Below are 22,089 nucleotides of genomic sequence, written 5' to 3'. Positions count from 1 at the left end.
GAAAGAAAATTAAATTTAATGGATATCTTGTGTTTCCGTATCAGTACTGAAAATTCGAATTTATAACACATCTTTTAAAAATTATTATAATGTCAGTCTGCGTACCTATACAGCTACCCCTCGTTAACCAGATCTTTTAAAAGTTGGCAAAGATAGTACAAGAAGAGAAGTATCTGGCCCCAGTATCTTCTTGTGGAGTGAGAGAAGGGAGGGATGCTGGCAGTCACGGTAGAATCTGCCCAGCAGTCGTATTTTGTAGGCTATGCTGGCCAGATTTGTATCGCTGTTGTTCCTATGAAATCGTGTATCATATCAGTGGTTTAGTGGTAGCCTACATGCAATAATTCTTATGCATTGTGTTGTCATGAGTGGAAAAAATAATTCCGTAGTCGCCGTACTGCTGAGTCCTCTGTTCGATATACCAGGACCTGTAATAGAGTTGCAACTTCCAACCTATAAAGATGTGATAACACTTTTTCTTTGGATCAGAGATTTAAAGACAATCGAACTAGGTGGAAAACACCATTCAGTAAAAGACATCGTTCATGTTACTGCCAACAGACTTATCGAGGTTTGAAAAACAGCAAGCCTTCCTACCATCAGCAGTCGTAGAGTAGTGGAAAAGATGAAATAGTATCATAGTAAATATCGGAATATTCTGAAATTACACTAACGAAGTGGGCTAACCTCAAGGGCGCATGAATAGGCTTTTATTAATACATGTCGAAAATTGTTTGATAATGCACTTGTAAGTGCCTGGACCCGGAAAGTCTCCGTGAATGTGAGTTAAGTAGGAAAGTTCCATTGATAGGAGTATCCTTTCTATTGGATCACAAAAATTAACGAAATATGATTATTGATAAAATCGACATTGTGACGACGAAGACACTATTTAAGAGTGAAGAGAGAAAAGCGAAGAGGCCCATTTGCCAATGAACTGAAGAAGTGTGGCTTGAATTCCGAGGAAGAGAAAAACAGAATCAGTTACAAGCTCTGAGTCTTCGCCTTCACACCACTCGGAACAGCAGTGAAGGAGTGTGTATTCTGACTTCGAATCGAAGCTATCTGGTGCTCAGGCTCGCTTGCCTCTACCAAAGTTATCTTCAGCAGCCTTCAGATAGGCACCTCGAGGAGAGATGTGGCTCTAATTGCGACAGCTATGCTACAAGCGCGAGAATAATATCTATAAAGGTCTTATAATAGATGGTCACGAGAGAAATGAAGGTTGGAGATAAAATTCAGAAAGAAGAAACACCTAATAATAAGTTCATTCGAACAGTATATTTTGATGATCATAAGGACAGGGCACTAACACAGGAGAAAAAGGACAACGGATTATATTGCCAAGAAAAAGAAGAGGAGTATAATTATAACTTTATTAGAAGAATCACATTCAAAGTATATTCGACATGTCTCCTCTTTCTCTGAATATGGACATCAGATTTGAAGAGCCGTACTTCAATCTTTAAAGGCAAGTAAATTAGATGTATCGCCCCTAGCAGCACTTGGTTGTGATGGAGCCCGTACAAATACAGAAAGAAAGAACGGATTGATGGTGTGCATCGAAAAGGAAATCGGCAGGCCACTACAACGAATAATTTGTCTTCTCCATGTAAATGAACTTCGACACCGCTATCTCATGAATCATCTTGCTGGTATCACTACAGGTCTAGAAACACGTTCTGGACATATCGGAGAAGAGTTACTCCATTGTGAGACAAATCATGGCGAATTTCGAGGTTACTAAAGTATCCTGGATCAACAAAATTAACGTGGAACGGATCTCCGATCTTAGTAGGCCTACTGACCAGGAGTATCTTCTGGGAATCTACCAATTCGTTCATTCTGGCCATTGTCCGATAGAGCTTGAAGGAAGAAACCAGGGCCAGTTGTTCAATCTCGATGACTTAAAACTGCTTATAGGATTTTCCACTTGTATGTGAACTGTAGTAACCCTTCACATAATTTAGTGTGCATAGGTGAGAAATGGCATGCTTCGAAACGAAGTCTGAGTATGCAGCGTAAATCAACATTTGACACCGGAGTATACTACTATGGGTGGGTGAAGGGATGGGACTGGAAGTGCAACCACCTCCTCGCAGTGAGCCCTGGGTTATTTTTGAGTGTAAATTAAAAAAATATAGGCGAAGAGTTGCACTACGAAACAAAATTTGAAAACAGACATAGAGCATTAAGCTCGCAAAACTTTAGAGCTGATGTGGAGACACAGGATAATGTCGAATTACTATTTTCTTTTCTTCTACCTTCTTTCTGCCACAAATAGCAACTTTTCCGCACTAGCCACCTTCATTTTTCAGGAAAAGTTTTTTTTCGATACACCCTATCTGCAATAGGGATTGGAGTTTGGCATAGTGATTGCTAAATTCATGCGAGTACTTATACAACCCAGACAGAGATTTTGATTATTGATTTTCCATAATAAATTTTTTATGCTCATACTCATAGAGCTGGAATGATGTATGCAATGTAGCATAAATATTTTCCAAATTCCATACAAGATTTATTACATTCTCATGTTTGTATATGTATAGTGTTGTTGAATAATCTTCTTTGACGACTTCTTACTGACACATAGACAGCAACAATATGGACTCTAGTCTTTCATAGGGATTGCTAAATTCAAGACAGGACTTATACAACACTGACAGTGCATTGTTTGCAGATTTTACAAAAAAAATGACAATCTACAATTCAGAAAGCTGCATTACCGACTGAGCTCATAAATTTCTACAATAGGAGAGAATGTGAAATTGTTTGTCTCCCATGCTTCTTGTTTCTTTCTTGGTGTTGTTGCTTTCAGTAGTAATTCACGACTTCATACTCACTCTTAAACATCTGCAATGTGGACTCCAGTGTAGCATAATTTAAGCCAGGCTTTTAGTAGACTGACAGTGATTTTAAAGTAATTTTTGAATAACGACTTTGCACGAATTCTATATGGCAGGAATGACAACTTACTTACTTACTTCTTACTTCTTAATACGTGTGTCCATGTATAAGCTGATTACATGATGTCCACTGTAAATCAAATATGCAATTTTCAGAGCTGTCGATTGGTGAGAATTTTATGTAACGAGTGGTTTTTCATTATTTCTTGCAGTTTACTGTTGGTGTTATTACATTGAAGTAGGATATGTTTCATTGAGCAGTAATGACACGTGTAGTGTGGAATAAATTTTTTCCCAAATTCATAGCAAGATTTATTAGAATCTAATACTTGCTTGAGTGTACTGGTGTTCAGTGTTCATGACTTGCTACAGATAATTGAAGGTTTTACAATAGGGTCTCTAGTCTTGCATAATAATTTATGCCGGGACTTATAAAATACTGACAGTCATTTTGCTTAGTGACTTTTCACAATAACTTATTTTATGCTGATACTTACTGGACAGGAATGACGACTTTAGTGTAGTATAAATTATATCGAAATTCCATGACAGATTTAATACATTCTCATGTTTATATATGTGTAGTGAGATTGAATAATCTTTGATGACTTCATACTGACACATGGACAGCTGTAATAGGAATTCTAGTCCTACATAGTGGTTGCTAAATTCATGCCAGGACTTCTGCAGTGGTTTTGATTGCTGATTTCACATAAAAAGTGACTTAATTTACAAGACAAAGCTGCATTACCAAAAGAGCAGATGCATAAATATTTACAAGTAGAAAAATTTAAAAATCTGTGCCTCCCGTGCTTTTTTCAGTGTTGTTACTTTGAAAAGTAATTCACGACTTCATACTCATACTTGGACGGAAACAGTAAGGAATGTGGTGTTGCAACAATTTGCAAGAATTAAGTAAGGGTTTATACAACACTGACAGCAAGACAAGGGAACAGTTAGTTTTTTTTTTTTTTTTTTTTTGCTAATTCATTGCTATATTTATTACTTACTCATGCTCAGTTAAGTGTACTGGTGTTCATGAATTTTTGACGACAGATAAATAATTGAAGAGTTGCAATAGGGGTTTTTGTCTTGCATAATAACTACCAAATTCGTGCCAGGACTTACACAACATTGACAGTTTGTTAGCATAGTGATTTACTTGACAATCATACTTACAGGCAGCTATGAAGACTTAAATATAGTACAGGTACAAATATTTTTCAAAACCCATGAAATATTTTTCACTTTCTCAAGTTTGTATAGGTGTAGTGGTGTTGAATAATCTTTGACGAATTCATATTGACATATGGGCAGCTGGAATAGGGATTCTAGTAATGCATTGTGGTTGCTAATTTCTTGTAGGTCTAGTAGAGCACTGAGTGTCTTGTTTTTCTGATCTTACATGAAAAGTGACTTAGTCTACAACTCAAAGCTCCATTACTGTTTGAGCTCATGCATAAATATTTAGAATTGGAAAACAATGATTTTGTTGGCCTGCCATGGTCTTTATGTTATAGTTCCTTTGAAAAGAAATTCCCTACTTGATACTCATACCTGGAATGCTTGAATAAGGGCTCTACTGTTGCATAAATTTGCATAATTTAAGCCAGGTTTTATACAAAATTGAGAGTAATCTTTTTCATATAATTTTACCAGAGAAATTACTTTACACTTAATCCTATAGAGCAGGAAAGAGGAGTGAAGTGTACAATACATTTTTTTCCAAATTCATAGAAAGACTTTTTGGAGTTCAATGTTTACTTAAGTGTGCTGGCGTTGAATAGTATTTGTCGACATAATACTGATAATTGGACAGATGCAATAGGGTTTCTAGTCTTGCATAATGATTGTTAAATTCATGTTAGGACTTACATAACACTGACAATATTTTGTTTGTTTATTTTACATGATAAAATGTCTTAATCTGCAACTAGTAGCAAGCTGCATTACCGACTGAGCTAGTCCATAAATTTCTGCAGTAGGAAAGAATTTAGAATTGCATGTCTCACATGCTTTTTTTGTATTGTTGCTGTGAAACGTATTTCACCACTTCATACTTATACCTGATAAGGTGCGCAAAGGATTCCAATGTTGCACACATTTGCAAAATTTAAGCCAAAGTTTATACACACTGCCAGTGATTCTTTAAGTACCTAGTTTTACATGAGCACTGACAATACACTAAAGTCTATATGGCAGGAATAACAACTGAAGTGTAGAATAATTTTTTCAAACTCAAAGCATGGTTTAGTATATTTCAATTGTTGTTTAGGTGTACTGGTGTTGAATAATGTTCCACGAATTGATACAGATAATTGAAGAGCTCCAATAGGGAATTTTTTCTTGTATATTGATTCCTAAATTAATGTGGGGAGTTCTACGAGACTGACAGTACTTAGGATAATAGTTTTAAATTATAAATTATTTTATAACCGTAGTGACAGAACAGGAAATGCAACTGAAATATTTTTTTTTAAGAATCATTATATTGCCATGCCTGTTTAAATTTACTGGAGTAGAATAATGTTTGACGACAATTGGACACCTGCAAAATGGACGCTATCCTCATATGATAATTGTTAAATTCATGCTAGGTCTCGTACATAATTGACAGTGCTTTTGCTGATGGTTTTTCATAATAAATTACTTTTCAATCATGCTTAGAGGGGGGGGGGAGGAATGACAACTGAAGATTAGTATAATTTTCTGCAAATTTTAAGTAAGAATTTTAACATTGCAAGGCTTGCTAAGTTAAGTGGTGTTGAGCAATGTTTGACGACTTGAAACTGACTCTTGATAAACTGCAATAGGGTGTTTAGTCTTGCACAATGATCCTTAAATCCATGAAAGGGTTTATAAAAAACTGACAGTGCTTTTGCAAGTGTTTTTCTTAAGAAATTACTTTACATTTGTACTTAAAGTGCAGGTACTACAATTGTCCTTTTTCAAATTCATTGCAGGATTTATTAGATTCCCAAGCTAGTGTTTACTGGTGTACAATAATTTTGACGACTTTATACATATCACTGGACAACTGCTATAGGGACTGTTGTCTTGCATGATGCTCTCTAAATTTATTCCAGGACTTATATTACACTGAAAGTGCATTGAGTACAGAAATTACATAAAAATTGGCTTAATTTAGAACTCATAAAGCTTCATTACCAACAAAGCTGTTGCATAAATATTTACAACTAGAAAATTTTAAAATTGTAGATCTCCCATGCTTGTTTTGGCGTTCTTGCTCTGAAAAGTAATTTACGACTTCACACTCGTAGATTCCACTACATAATGGACATTTAAATTCTCCCATTCTAAATTATGAGGAGCTTCTTCATTAGTAACTTTCATTTTATTTCCTTTTAAATTACAAAACTTTTACCTTCTATGCGGATTTCACCCTTAAAAGGACCATGACAGCTGCAATGAGGACTCTAGTGTTGCACAAATTAGCAAATATGAAGACAGATTTTATACAATACTGAGAGTGCTTTTTTAAATAATTTGACATGGGAAATGACTTTACACTGATTCCTAAATATCAGGAATGGCTACTGAATTTTAGAATATTTTTCTGTTCCAAATTTGTAGGTTAAAATGATTACTTATGTGTACCGTGACCATTAATGTTGGCGATTGTTAACAGATAATAGAAGAGGTGCATTAGGGTCTCTTGTCTTGCATAACAATAGCTAAATACATAACAAAATGTATACAACACTGCGAATCATTTAAGTTAGTGACTGTTTATAATTTCTTACTTTTCGCTACTACTTATAGGACAGAAATGACGACTTAGTGGAGTGTAATTTTTTTTCAAAATTCTATGCAAGATTAAGTACATTCTCATGTCTGAATAGGTTTACTGGTGTTGAATAATCTTTCACAACTTCATACTGACAAATGGGCAGCTGTAATAAGGACCCTAGTCCTGGATAGTTGTTGCTAAATCCATGCCAAGTCTTATACAAACTAACAGAGTCTTTGTTTGCTGCTTTCATATAAAAAGTGACTTAATCTATAAGTCATAGAGCTGTATTACTAATTGAGCTCATGCATAAATATTTGCAAGTAGAAAAATTTGGAGTTGTAGGACTTCCCTGTTTTTCTTTTCTTCTTTTTGATGTTATTGCTTTGAAAAATAATTTACGACTTCGTACTAACACTTGGATGGTTGCAATAAGGCCTCTAGTTTTGCATAAATTTCCTGAGTTTAAGACTGGCAGTGATTTTTTTAAGTAATTTTACTTGAGGACTGACTTCATACTTAATACTATAGGGCAGGAATAAGAACTGAAGTGTTGAATAATTTTTTCCCCAAATTCATAGCAAGATTTATTAGATTCCAATATTTGTTTAAGTGTACTGGTGTTCAATAGTGCTTCACGAATTGATACAGATAATTGGACATCTGCAATAGGGATTGGAGTTTGGCATAGTGATTGCTAAATTCATGCGAGTACTTATACAGCCCAGACAGAGATTTTGATTATTGATTTTCCATAATAAATTTTTTATGCTCATACTCATAGAGCTGGAATGATGTATGCAATGCAGCATAAATATTTTCCAAACTCCAAACAAGATTTATTACATTCTCATGTTTGTATATGCGTAGTGTTGTTGAATAATCTTTGACGACTTCTTACTGACACATGGACAGCAACAATATGGACTCTAGTCCTTCATGGGGATTGCTAAATTCAAGACAGGACTTATACAACACTGGCAGCGCATTGTTTGCAGATTTTACAAAAAAAAAATGACAATCTACAATTCAGAAAGCTGCATTACCGACTGAGCTCATACATAAATTTCTACAAAAGGAAAAAATATGAAACTGTATGTCTCCCATGCTTCTTTTTTCTTTCTTTAGTGTTGTTGCTTTCAATAGTAATTCACGACTTCATACTCACTCTTAAACAGCTGCAATGTGGACTCCAGTATAGCATAATTTAAGCCAGGCTTTTAGTAGACTGTCAGTGATTTTCAAGTAATTTTTTAATAACGACTTTGCACGAATTCTGTATGGAAGGAATGACAGTTCACTTACGTCTTACTTCTTAATGCGTGTATCCATCTATAAGCAGATTACATGATGTCCACTGTAAATGAAATAAGCAATTTTCCAGGGCTGTCGGTTGGTGATAATTTCATGTAATGAGTGGTTGTTCATTATTTCCTGCAGTTTATTGTTGTGTCATTACATTGAAGTAGGATGTGTCCTATTGGGCAGGAATGACAAGTGAAATGTAGAATAAATGGTTTTGCCAAATAATAGCAAGATTTATTAGAATCCAATATTTGCTTGAGTGTACTGGTGTTCAATAGTGCTTCACGACTTATTACAGATAATTGAAGATTTTACAATAGGGTCTCTTGTCTTGCATAATAATTGCTACATATATGCCAGGACGTATAAAACACTGAGTCATTTTGCTTAGTGACTTTTCACTGTAACTTATTTTACACTCTTACTTACTGTACAGGAATGACGACTTTAGTGTAGTATAAATATTATTGAAATTCCATGCCAGATTTAATACATTCTCATGTTTATATATGTGTAGTGAGGTTGAATAATCTTTGATGACTTCATACTGACACATGGACAGCTGCAATAGGAATTCTAGTCCTACATAGTGGTTGCTAAATTCATGCCAGGACTTCTGCAGTGGTTTTGATTGCTGATTTCACATAAAAAGTGACTTAATTTACAAGACAAAGCTGCATTACCAAAAGAGCAGATGCATAAATATTTACAAGTAGAAAAATTAAAAAATCTGTGCCTCCCGTGCTTTTTTCAGTGTTGTTACTTTGAAAATTAATTCACGACTTCATACTCATACTTGGACGGAAACAGTAAGGAATGTGGTGTTGCAACAATTTGCAAGAATTAAGTCAGGGTTTATAGAACACTGACAGCAAGACAAGGGAACAGTTAGGTTTTTTGTTTTTTTTTTTTTTTTGCTATATTTATTACTTACTCATGCTCAGTTAAGTGTACTGGTGTTCATGAATGTTTGACGACAGATGAATAATTGAAGAGTTGCAATAGGGGTTTTTGTCTTGCATAATAACTACCAAATTCGTGCCAGGACTTACACAACATTGACAGTTTGTTAGCATAGTGATTTACTTGACAATCATACTTACAGGCAGCTATGAAGACTTAAATATAGTACAGGTACAAATATTTTTCAAAACCCATGAAATATTTTTCACTTTCTCAAGTTTGTATAGGTGTAGTGGTGTTGAATAATCTTTGACGAATTCATATTGACATATGGGCAGCTGGAATAGGGATTCTAGTCATGCATTGTGGTTGCTAATTTCTTGCAGGTCTAGTAGAGCACTGTGTGTCTTTTTTTTTTTTTCTGATCTTACATGAAAAGTGACTTAGTCTACAACTCAAAGCTCCATTACTGACTGAGCTCATGCATAAATATTTAGAATTGGAAAACAATTATTTTGTTGGCCTGCCAAGGTCTTTATGTTGTAGTTGCTTTGAAAAGAAATTCACTACTTGATACTCATACCTGGACTGCTTGAATAAGGGCTCTAGTATTGCATAAATTTGCATAATTTAAGCCAGGTTTTATACAAAATTGAGAGTAATCTTTTTCAAATAATTTTACCAGAGAAATTACTTTACACTTAATCCTATAGAGCAGGAAAGAGGAGTGAAGTGTACAATACATTTTTTTTTCCAAATTCATAGAAAGATTTTTTGGAGTTCAATGTTTACTTAAGTGTACTGGTGTTGAATAGTATTTGTCGACATGATAGTGATAATTGGACAGATGCAATAGGGTTTCTAGTCTTGCATAATGATTGTTAAATTCATGTTAGGACTTACATAACACTGACAATATTTTGTTTGTTTATTTTACATGATAAAATGTCTTAATCTGCAACTAGTAGCAAGCTGCATTACCGACTGAGCTAGTCCATAATTTTCTGGAGTAGGAAAGAATTTAGAATTGCATGTCTCACATGGTTTTTGTTGTGTTGTTGCTGTGAAACGTATTTCACCACTTCATACTCATACCTGGTCAGGTGCGCAAAGAATTCCAATGTTGCACAAATTTGCAAAATTTATGCCAAAGTTTATACACATTTCCAGTGATTCTTTAAGTACCTAGTTTTACATGAGCACTGACTTTACACTAAAGTCTATATGGCAGGAATAACAACTGAAGTGTAGAATAATTTTTTTAAACTCAAAGCATGGTTTAGTATATTTCAATTGTTGTTTAGGTGTACTGGTGTTGAATAATGTTCCACGAATTGATACAGATAATTGAAGAGCTCCAATAGGGAATCTTTCCTTGTATATTGATTCCTAAATTAATGTGAGGAGTTCTACGAGACTGACAGTACTTAGGATAATAGTTTTAAATTATAAATTATTTTATAAGCGTAGTGACAGAACAGGAAATGCAGCTGAAATATTTTTTTTTAAGAATCATTATATTGCCATGCCTGTTTAAATTTACTGGAGTAGAATAATGTTTGACGACAATTGAACACCTGCAAAAGGGACGCTATCCTTATATGATAATTGTTAAATTCATGCCAGGTCTCGTACATAATTGACAGTGCTTTTGCTGATGGTTTTTCATAATAAATTACTTTTCAATCATGCTTAGAGGGGGGAGGAATGACAACTGAAGATTAGTATAATTTTCTGCAAATTTTAAGTAAGAATTTTAACATTGCAAGGCTTCCTAAGTTAAGTGGTGTTGAGCAATGTTTGACGACTTGAAACTGACTCTTGATAAACTGCAATAGGGTGTTTAGTCTTGCACAATGATCCTTAAATCCATGAAAGGGTTTGTAAAAAACTGACAGTGCTTTTGCAAGTGTTTTTTTCTTAAGAAATTACTTTACATTTGTACTTAAAGTGCAGGTACTACAATTGTCCTTTTTCAAATTCATTGCAGGATTTATTAGATTCCCAAGCTAGTGTTTACTGGTTACAATAATTTTGACGACTTTATACATATCACTGGACAACTGCTATAGGGACTGCTGTCTTGCATGATGCTCTCTAAATTTATTCCAGGACTTATATTACACTGAAAGTGGTTTGAGTACAGAAAGTACATAAAAATTGGCTTAATTTAGAACTGATAAAGCTTCATTACCAACAAAGCTGTTGCATAAATATTTACAACTAGAAAATTTAAAAATTGTACATCTCCCATGCTTGTTTTGGCGTTCTTGCTCTGAAAAGTAATTCACGACTTCACACTCGTAGATTCCACTACATAATGGACATTTAAATTCTCCAATTCTAAATTATGAGGAGCTTCTTCATTAGTAACTTTCATTTTATTTCCTTTTAAATTACAAAACTTTTACCTTCTATGCGGATTTCACCCTTAAAAGGACCATGACAGCTGCAATGAGGACTCTAGTGTTGCATAAATTTGCAAAAATGAAGACAGATTTTATACAATACTGAGAGTGCTTTTTTAAATAGTTTGACATGGGAAATGACTTTACACTGATTCCTAAATGTCAGGAATGGCTACTGAATTTTAGAATATTTTTCTTTTCCAAATTTGTAGGTTAAAATGATTACTTATGTGTACCGTGACCATTAATGTTGGCGATTGTTAACAGATAATATAAAAGGTGCATTAGGGTCTCTTTTGTTGCATAACAATGGCTAAATACATAACAAGATGTATACAAGACTGCGAATTGTTTAAGTTAGTGACTGTTTATAATTTCTTACTTTTCGCTACTACTTATAGGACAGAAATGACGACTTAGTGGAGTGTAATTTTTTTTCAAAATTCCATGCAAGATTAAGTACATTCTCATGTCTGAATAGGTTTACTGGTGTTGAATAATCTTTCACAACTTCATACTGACAAATGGGCAGCTGTAATAAGGACCCTAGTCCTGGATAGTTGTTGCTAAATTCATGCCAAGTCTTATACAAACTAACAGAGCCTTTGTTTGCTGATTTCATGTAAAAAGTGACTTAATCTGTAAGTCATAGAGCAGTATTACAAACTGAGCTCATGCATAAATATTTGAAAGCAGAAAAATTTGGAGTTGTAGGTCTTCCCTGTTTCTCTTTTCTTCTTTTTGATGTTATTGCTTTGAAAAATAATTTACGATTTTGTACTAACACTTGGATGGTTGCAATAAGGCCTCTAGTTTTGCATAAATTTCCTGAGTTTAAGACTGGCAGTGATTTTTTAAGTAATTTTACTTGAGGACTGACTTCATACTTAATCCTATAGGGCAGGAATAAGAACTGAAGTGTTGAATAATTTTTTTCCCAAATTCATAGCAAGATTTATTAGATTCCAATATTTGCTTAAGTGTACTGGTGTTCAATAGTGCTTCACGAATTGATACTGATAATTGGACACCTGCAATAGGGATTGGAGTTTGGCATAGTGATTGCTAAATTCATGCGAGTACTTATACAATCCGGACAGAGATTTTGATTATTGATTTTCCATAATAAATTTTTTTATGCTCATACTCATAGAGCTGGAATGATGTAAGCAATGTAGCATAAATATTTTCCAAATTCCATACATGATTTATTACATTCTCATGTATATGTGTAGTGTTGTTGAATAATCTTCTTTGACGACTTCTTACTGGCACATAGACAGCAACAATGTGGACTCTAGTCTTTCATAGGAATAGCTAAATTCAAGGCAGGACTTGTGCAACACTGACAGTGCATTTGTTTACAGGTTTTATAAAAAAAAAGAATGACAAACTACAATTCACAAAGCTGCATTACTAACTGAGCTCATCCATAAATTTCTACAATAGGAGAGAATGTGAAATTGTTTGTGTCCCATGTTTCTTGTTTCTTTCTTGATGTTGTTGCTTTCAGTAGTAATTCACGACTTCATATTCACACTTAAACAGCTGCAATTTGGACTCCCGTGTTGCATAATTTAAGCCAGGCCTCTAATAGACTGACAGTGATTTTTAAGTAATTTTTGAATAACGACTTTGCACGAATTCTTTATGGCAGGAATGACAGTTCACTTACGTCTTACTTCTTAATACGTGTATCCAGCTATAAGCTGATTACATGATGTCCACTGTAAATGAAATAAGCAATTTTCCAGGGCTGTCGGTTGGTGATAATTTCATGTAATGAGTGGTTGTTCATTATTTCCTGCAGTATATTGTTGGTGTTATTACATTGAAGTAGGATGTGTTCTATTGCGCAGGAATGAGAAGTGAAATGTAGATTAAATAGTTTTCCCAAATTCATAGCAAGATTTATTAGAATCCAAAGTTTGCTTGAGTGTACTGGTGTACAATAGTGCTTCACGACTTCCTACAGATAATTGAAGATTTTGCAATAGGGTCTGTTGGCTTGCATAATAATTGCTACATATATGCCAGGACTTATAAAACGCTGACAGTCATTTTGCTTAGTGACTTTTCACTGTAACTTACTTTACACTCATACTTACTGGACAGGAATGACGACTTTAGTGTAGTATAAATATTATTGAAATTCCATGCCAGATTTAATACATTCTCATGTTTATGTATGTGTAGTGAGGTTGAATAATCTTTGACGATTTCATACTGACACATGGACAGATGTAATAGGAAGTCTAGTCCTGCATAGTGGTTGCTAAATTCATGCCAGGACTTATACAGTGGTTTTGATTGCTGATTTCACATAAAAAGTGACTTAATTTAGAAGACATATAAGCTGCATTACCAAAAGAGCAGATGCATAAATATTTACAAGTAGAAAAATTTAAAATTCTGTACCTCCTGTGCTTTTTTCAGTGTTGTTGCTTTGAAAAGTAATTCGCAACTTCATACTCATACTTGGACGGAAACAGTAAGGAATGCGGTGTTGCAACAATTTGCAAGAATTAAGTCAGGGTTTATACAACACTGACAGCAAGACAACTGAACAGTTAGGTCAATTTTTCCCAATTTCATTGCTATATTCATTACTTACCCATGCTCAGTTAAGTGTACTGGTGTTCATGAATGTTTGACGACAGATAAATAATTGAAGAGTTGCAATAGGGGTTTTTGTCTTGCATAACAACTGCCAAATTCGTGCCAGGACTTACACAACATTGACAGTTAGTTAGAATAGTGATTTACTTGACAATTATACTTACAGGCAGCTATGAAGACTTAAATATAGTACAGGTACAAATATTTTCCAAAATCCATGAAATATTTATCACCTTCTCAAGTTTGTATAGGTGTAGTGGTGTTGAATAATCTTTGACGACATCATACTGACAAATGGGGAGTTGCAATAGAGACTCTGGTCCTGCATTGTGGTTGCTAATTGCATGCATGTCTAGTGGAGCTCTGAGTGTTTTTTTTTTTTATGACTTAGACTACAACTCAAAGCTCCATTACTGACTGAGCTCATGCACAAGTATTTATAATTGGAAAACAATTAGTTTTGTTGGTCTGCCATGGTCATTATATTGTAGTTGCTTTGAAAAGAAATACAGGACTTGATACTCATTCCTGGACAGCTGAAATAAGTAAGGACTGTAGTGATGCATAAATTTGCAAAATTTAAACCTGGTGTTATAGGAGACTGAGAGTTTTTTTTTTTTTTTTTTTTTTTTTTTTTTTTTTTTTTTTTTTTTTTTTTTTTTTTTTTTTTTTACCAGAGAAATTACTTTACACTTAAACCTATAGGGCAGGAAAAGGAGTGAAATGTAGAACAATTTTTTTCCCAATTTCATAGCAAGATTTATTGGAGTTCAATGTTTGCTTAAAGCTGCATTACCGACTGAGCTGTGTATAATTATTTCATCATCATCCATAGTGCTACAGCCCAGATCGGGCCTCACCTTCCTTGAGAATTCTTCTCCATTGGTCTCGATCTTTAGCCACCGTCCACCAGTTCTTCACTCCAAGCTTCTTAATGTCGTCCATAACACAGTCCATCCATCGTAGCTTTGGCCTTCCAAGTCTTCTTCCTCCAGCAATCCCATATTCCATAACCTTCCTAGGTATATCACATTCATCCATTCTCTTAACATGCCCTGCCCATCTCAGACGAGCAATCTTAATGGATGCTATTATATCGGGAGACTCATAAAGCTGGTATAATTCGTTATTATATCTTGTTCTCCAAGTTTCACCATCCCTTACAGGTCCAAAGATCCTTCGCAATATCTTCCTTTCGAATGCGGCCAATCTAAATTTATCCTTTTCACTAAGAGGCCATGTCTCTGATGCATAGGTCAACACTGGTTTTATTAGGGTCTTATATAGTCTACATTTTGTGCCACGAGATAGCAATCTTGATTTAACTTGTTTTTGCAGCCCATAATAATTGGCGCTCTGTATTCTTCTACTTATTTCCTCTGAGATATCATTGTTGCTATTAACTAGTGATCCAAGATGTACAAAGCTCTGGACTGTCTCAAATTTGGCATCATCAATCTCAATGTACTTATAAGTTTTATTACCGGTATTATTTTTATTATTGACTACCATGTATTTTGTTTTGTTTCCATTAATTTTTAATCCCATATTTCCAGCTGCATCTCTTAGATTTCTGAAGGTTTTTATTAGATCTCTTTCTGACCTCGCTATTATGTCAATATCATTCAGAAAGGCTAATATTTGGACAGACTTATAAAAGATGGTACCTCTTGTTTGTATTTTTGCTTCCCGCTCTATCTTTTCTAATGATATATTAAACAATAGGCATGCAAGAGAATCACCTTGTCTGAGTCCATCCTTGGTAGTAAACTTATCAGAGAGGTCTGCTTGTATTTTCACACAACATTGACTATTTTCCATGGTGGCCTTCACTAATCTAATGAGCTTATGGGGAAATCCAATTCTTCCATAGCATTATAGAGTCCAGCTCTATTCACACTATCATAAGCAGTACTAAAGTCTATAAATAAATGGTGTGTTTCTATCCTACTCTCTCTTGTTTTCTCCAGAATTTGTCTTAGAGCGTATATTTGGTCAATAGTTGACTTTCCTCTACAAAAACCAGTTTGATATTTCCCAACTACTTTCTCAGCGTATGCCAGTAGTCTATTATACAGAATTTTAGAAAAGAATTTATACGTTGTATTCAGAAGTGTTATACCTCTATAGTTTGAACACACAAGTTGGTCTCATTTTTTTATGAAGTGAGCATATATGATGCCCATTTTTCATTCCATCGGTATTATTTCTTCTTCCCATATTTTTTTAATTAATTTACATAGGTTATGTCGCAATTCATCTGTTGTATGTTTTAACAGTTCAGCCTGAATTCCATCATCTCCTGGTGCTTTATTATTTTTAAGCGGTTTAATGGACTCGTTAATTTCCTCCATTGTTGGTAGGTCATAATCAGTTTCCAATCTGTTATTGACATCGGAACTACTAGTATTATTACCGTTGATATTCCCCATCAATATACCTTGATTGACAACATTAGTGTTATTTCCGTTAAGAATACTGCTAAAATGATTACTCCACCTATTTAAAATCTCATCTTTACTTGTTAAAATATTCCCTCTAGGGTCTCTACATAAATTAGTCCTATTTTTAAAACTCTTCCTCTCATTATTTACAAATTTATAAAATGTTTTAGTTTCTTTATGTTCTCTACAGAGTTCAATTTCAAGTAATGTCATTTTCAAATTTCCTCTTCTTTTTCCTATGAATGTATTTTTATTCTCTTCTTTTATTTCTATATTGTTCTGTAAGGCTCCTTTTACTTCCTTTCTGTAACATTTTTAGATATACTTTATTCTTTTCTTCTGTTACTATTCTACACTCATCATCAAACCAATCATTTCGTTTAGGTCCGCATGTTGTGCCAATTGTTTCTTCTGCTGTTGTGGTTATTATCTCTCTAATTGTTTTCCATCCATCATCAATTCGGGTCTCATCACTTGTTCCATCTGCTTAAAGTCCCATTTTCTCAATCTCCTGTTTCATTCTTTGTTTGTAATTTGCAACTATATCATCATTCTTTAAACTTTCAACATTATATTTCTCCTTATTTTGACTTTTAGTGCTTCTGATTTTTTTTACAATTGGATATTTTTTGTCTAATTTTAGCAATCACCAGGAAGTGGTCGGAGTCTATATTAGCTCCTCTACGATTTCTTATGTCCAACAAACATTTTTTATGTCTTTTATCTATAACCATTATGGTCAGTTTGATTGACTACATTACCATCTGGCATTTTCCACATTCCTTTATGTATTGCTTTATGACAGTAAAAAGTACCCCCAATAACCACGCCCCTCGATGTTGCGAATTCAATCAGCCTTTGCCCATTATCGTTGCTACTATCGTGCAAACTATATTTCCGAATAGTTGGATAGTAGATTTCTTCTTTACCAACTTGAGCATTTAGGTCATCTAAAACCATCTTTATGTCATTACTAGGACAAGAATCAAATGCCCTTTCCAGTAATGCATAGAAGGTATCCTTTTCCTTGTCTGGTTTCATTTCCGTTGGGGCATGTACATTAATTAAGCTGCAGTTGAAGAATTTCCCTTTAATTCGCAAAACTGAAATTCGCTCATTAATTGGATTGAAGTTTAAGATTAAATGTTTGACTTCCTTCCTTCCTTCCTTACTATAAAACCAGTCCCAAATCGATGTTTGTTTGGATGGCAACTATAAAAAATCACACATTCCTTCTTATCAATAACCCCATTCCTCATCCATCTCATTTCTTGGATTGCTGTTACATCTACTTTATATTTCAAAAGCTGGTCAGTCAGGACTTTTAGTGCACCTGGTCTATACAAGGATAATACATTCCACGTGCCAATCTTTAAATCGTTTGCTTTATTCTTGCCATGTCGCCATAGATTTGACCGTCCGGCTTTTCCTTCTTTAGGTTTCTGAGCAATGGACTTTTTCCGGGGTGGGGTTGCTAACCACTACGCCCAACCGCGCACCAATCCTGCGTGGACGATGATTTTCTATCTGGGTTTTCTCCCGTAGCTGGCATGTCTCAATTATAGTGTCGGGTACATGCTTTTCCGCCCTTACATGCTTACCGTTACCCAGGGGTCACGACGAGGACGTGCATGTATTTGACATGGTAGGAATGAGTGGCATTTCTCGAGCTTTTAAATGAAGTATAACTGCCAGCAAGCTATACCCCCTCGAGACCACATACTACCCCTTGACCCCCGTATAATTATTTACAAGTAGACAATTTTTTAAGTATAAGCCCCAAGTGTTTTTTATGTTGTTGTTCTTGTTGTTGTTGTTGTTGTTGTTGTTGTTGATGCTTTGAAAATTAATTCAGGACTTCATACTCACACTTGGACAGATGCAATAAGATCTCTGCTGTTGCATATATATTTAAAAATTTAAGCTATTATTTATACAAGACAGACAGTGATTTTTTTAAGTAATTTAACTTGACAATTGACTTTACACTCAATACTATTGGGAAGGAATGACAACTGAAACGTAGATTAAATTTTTTTCTTAAATTTATAGCAAGATTTATTAGATTTCTATATTTGCTGAAGTGTACTGGCGTTCAATAGTGCTTGACCTCTACCCATAGATAATTCAAAAGTTGCATTAATGTCTCTTGTCTTGTATACTTACTTACAAATGGCTTTTAAGGAACCCGAAGGTTCATTGCCGCCCTCACATAAGCCCGCCTTGTCTTGTATAATGATTGCTAAATTCATGCCAAGTATTGTAAAGCATTGACTGATCTTTAGCTTTTTGATTTTTCATGATAACTTACTTTATGCTCCCACTTACTGAGCAGGAATGACGACTTGATTGTAGTATAAATGTTCTCCAAATTTAATGCGAGAGATATTACATTCTCGTGTCTATGTTGGTGTAGTGATGTTGAATATCTTTGAAGGCATATTAGTGACACATGGACAGGTGCAATATGGATTCTAGTTCCGTATAGTGATTGCTAAATTCTTGCCAGGACTAATGCAACAATGACAGTGTCTTTTCTGCTGATGTTATATAAAAAATTACTTGAACTACAACTAATAAACTGCATTACCGACTGATCTCATTTCTGACAGTTTGCAATTGAAAAACAAAAAATATAATTATAGTTCAGAAATACTTTGTTAGATGTTTTTGCTTTTGAAAGTAATTGACGACTTTATTCTCACACTTGGATGGCTGTAATAAGGAGTATAGTGTTGCATTAATTTGGAATAAATTAAGCGAGGCTTTATACAACATTGACAGTGCTTTTATAAAGAGCTTAACATGAGAAATGAATTTTCATTCCTTGCTATAGGGCAGGAATGACAAATAAAATGTAGAAAATTTTTTTTTTCCAATTCCATAGCAAGATCTATTAGATTCCCATGCTTGCTTACTCTTACTGATGTCAATATAGTTTGACGACTTTGTACAGAAAATTGGATAGCTGGAACTCGGTTCCTGTTTTGTATAATTTCTAAATTAATACCAGGATGTATACAAGACTGATAGTGCTCTGCCTAGTAATCTTTCATAATTGTTTGGAAATTTTGCTATTTTACAATTTTTAGTGGGAGTAAAATGTTATATTTTCGCTGGCAGAATTAAGGCCATAAGGCCTTCTCTTCCATTCAACCAGCTTTAATCAACACAATAGTTACATACATATTTAAATTATGAATATTTACAATGCACTTGAAAGATTCTCCAGCAATATTCTTCAGTTAATTTCTTCTGGTCTTCTTATTTGAATATGAACTGATGACTCGATACAGACACTTGTAGACTACAACTGCTGTATTTTTTTGTTGATCCATAATGATTGTTAATTTCATGCCTGATAATATTTTTCGTTTTAATTGTTTTTTTCTTTTCTGCATATTAATTCACTTTACACTAATAACTGTAGAGAGTAATGGTAAGCGAAACCCTGGGATTTTATTTTCAAATCTCACACTGACATTTTCCGGATTCCCATATTTCCTGTGACTTGATTGTTTTGGAATATAATTGAAGAATTCATACTGACATTTGGACAATTGCAGCAGGGATTCTACAGTTACATAATGATTAGTAAATTCATGGGAAGACTTATACAACATTAACGGTATTGTGACTCGTGCTTTTAGTTTAAAATTTATTTTAGACCAATACTTAGAGGACTGCATTTGGGGTGAGCAATTGCATAATTTTTTATAAATTTTAAATTAGAATTCTAGCATTTGTATGCTTTTTATGGTCTCTTTGTTTTGAATATTAACTGAGTACTTAATACAGATACTTGTATTGAAGCCCGGAGTTCTACAACTGTGATAAAATTTTTGTTTTGTATATACTCTGAGGTTAAAAGTAGTAATAACAATTAAACCCTTGGATAAATATTTTGCAAGCTGAAGATTTATTAGATTCCCATACTTCTTGTCGTGTTCTTATTTTGAGAAAGTATTAAGGACTTCATTCATACACTTGACTTGTGCTCAAGGTTCTGTAGAATTACATAATGACTGGTGAATTCTTAACAGGAATTATAGAACATTGACAGTACTTTCATTTTGAACTTTGCCACTAAAATTGACTTTAGCCTAATACTTAAGGAGCTGTATTACCCACTGATGTATTGCATAATTGTGGCATTTTTAATCAGAATTGTAGAACCCACGTCCTTCTTGTGGTGTTGTTTATTTGGAATATTAATCGACGACTTGCTAGGGACAATTGTACAGCTGCTTTAGGGTCTCTGCTGAGCCATAATGATGGTTAAATTGATGGCTCTACTTATAAAACACTGAAAATTTTTATTCTTAGAAGTCTTAGTTGACTTTGCACTAATAATGAATGGCAGTAATAACAACTGAACTCTTGGATTATTATTTTCCCTGGTCATACTGTGGTCTTGTTTCTATGAAAAATGATTCACGACTTCATACTGACACTTGGACAGCTGCAACAGGGTTTCTGCAGCTGCATAATGATTGCTAAATTGACGAGGGACTAATTCAACACCGACAATATTTCGACTTGTGCATTTACTTTAAAATAGACTTTAGACTAATACCTATAGGACTGCACTATCGATTGAGCTGTTTCGTACAGTAATTGTTGACAAAATTTTAGTCAGAATATTAGCACTGAGATGCTTCTTGTAGACGTGTTGTTTTGCATATTTATTGACGACTCGATATAGACTCTGTACAGCTGCTGTAGGGCTTCTGGTGAGTCATAATGATTGTTAAATTCAAATCCGGACTTATACAACTCTTACAGAATTTTTGTTGTTATTATTTTGCATTTTACAGATTCATAGACTTTACGAATCATAAACCAAAAATAGGACTTAAATAAAAAAATTAAAGATTATATATAATTAAAAAAAAAAGTAAAACCCGAATTTCTCCATACATTTTTACCAACTCACAACGTATTTTCAACACAACTCCATTCATCAACTTTCAACTCTTAAAATAAACATTAAAAATCACGGGACAAGAAATAAAAATTGAAGCATCAGCCATTAGGTATAAATAACTGAATGCAGTCATAGCAACAGAACAGAAGACAGAAGTCTCGGATTTTTATTTTACAAGCTCATAATAAACTTTGTTAGACCTCAATGCTTCCTGTGATCGTGTTGTTTTGAATAGTAATTGAAGACTTCATTGCGATCCTTCGGTAGCTCTAGTAGGTAGAGACTCTGGTCTTGCATAATGATTGTAAATTTATTGTACGACTTATACAAGTGTGACAGTCCTTTCTTTTTAAAGATTTAATAATATAAATTGCTTTAAGGCGATGGTTATATGGCAGTAATGATGTCTGAGAAGTTAGATAAATGATTAGAAAATTCAAAGGAACAATATTTCGCGCGGTTGTTGTGTTGTGCGTAATTGTAGTAGTGTTGAATAATGTTTCGACGGCTGCAGTAGAAACTCTACTGTTGGATAATTACTGCCAAATCCATGGCAGGACACACAGAAGTCTTGGAGGAGGAAATTGATGCTGGGACCTCTACATTGGTGAGTGTGAGTACTTTTTTTATAATTTATATTACAATTTGGTTTACACTGATGATTATAGGGCAGTTACGACGTCTCACCTGTTGGATAAATCCTTCCTAAATTCGTAGCAAGATTTATTGCTATTTCCCTGCTTGGCAGGCCTAATACATTGTAGTGTGGAATATGGTTTGACTACTTGGTGTAGAGTGTTGGACAACTGGAGTAGGGATTGTA

Source organism: Periplaneta americana, chromosome 16, assembly GCF_040183065.1.
Source record: "Periplaneta americana isolate PAMFEO1 chromosome 16, P.americana_PAMFEO1_priV1, whole genome shotgun sequence".
NCBI classification, from domain to species: Eukaryota; Metazoa; Arthropoda; class Insecta; order Blattodea; family Blattidae; genus Periplaneta; species Periplaneta americana.
Note: the sequence above shows the minus strand (reverse complement) of the source record.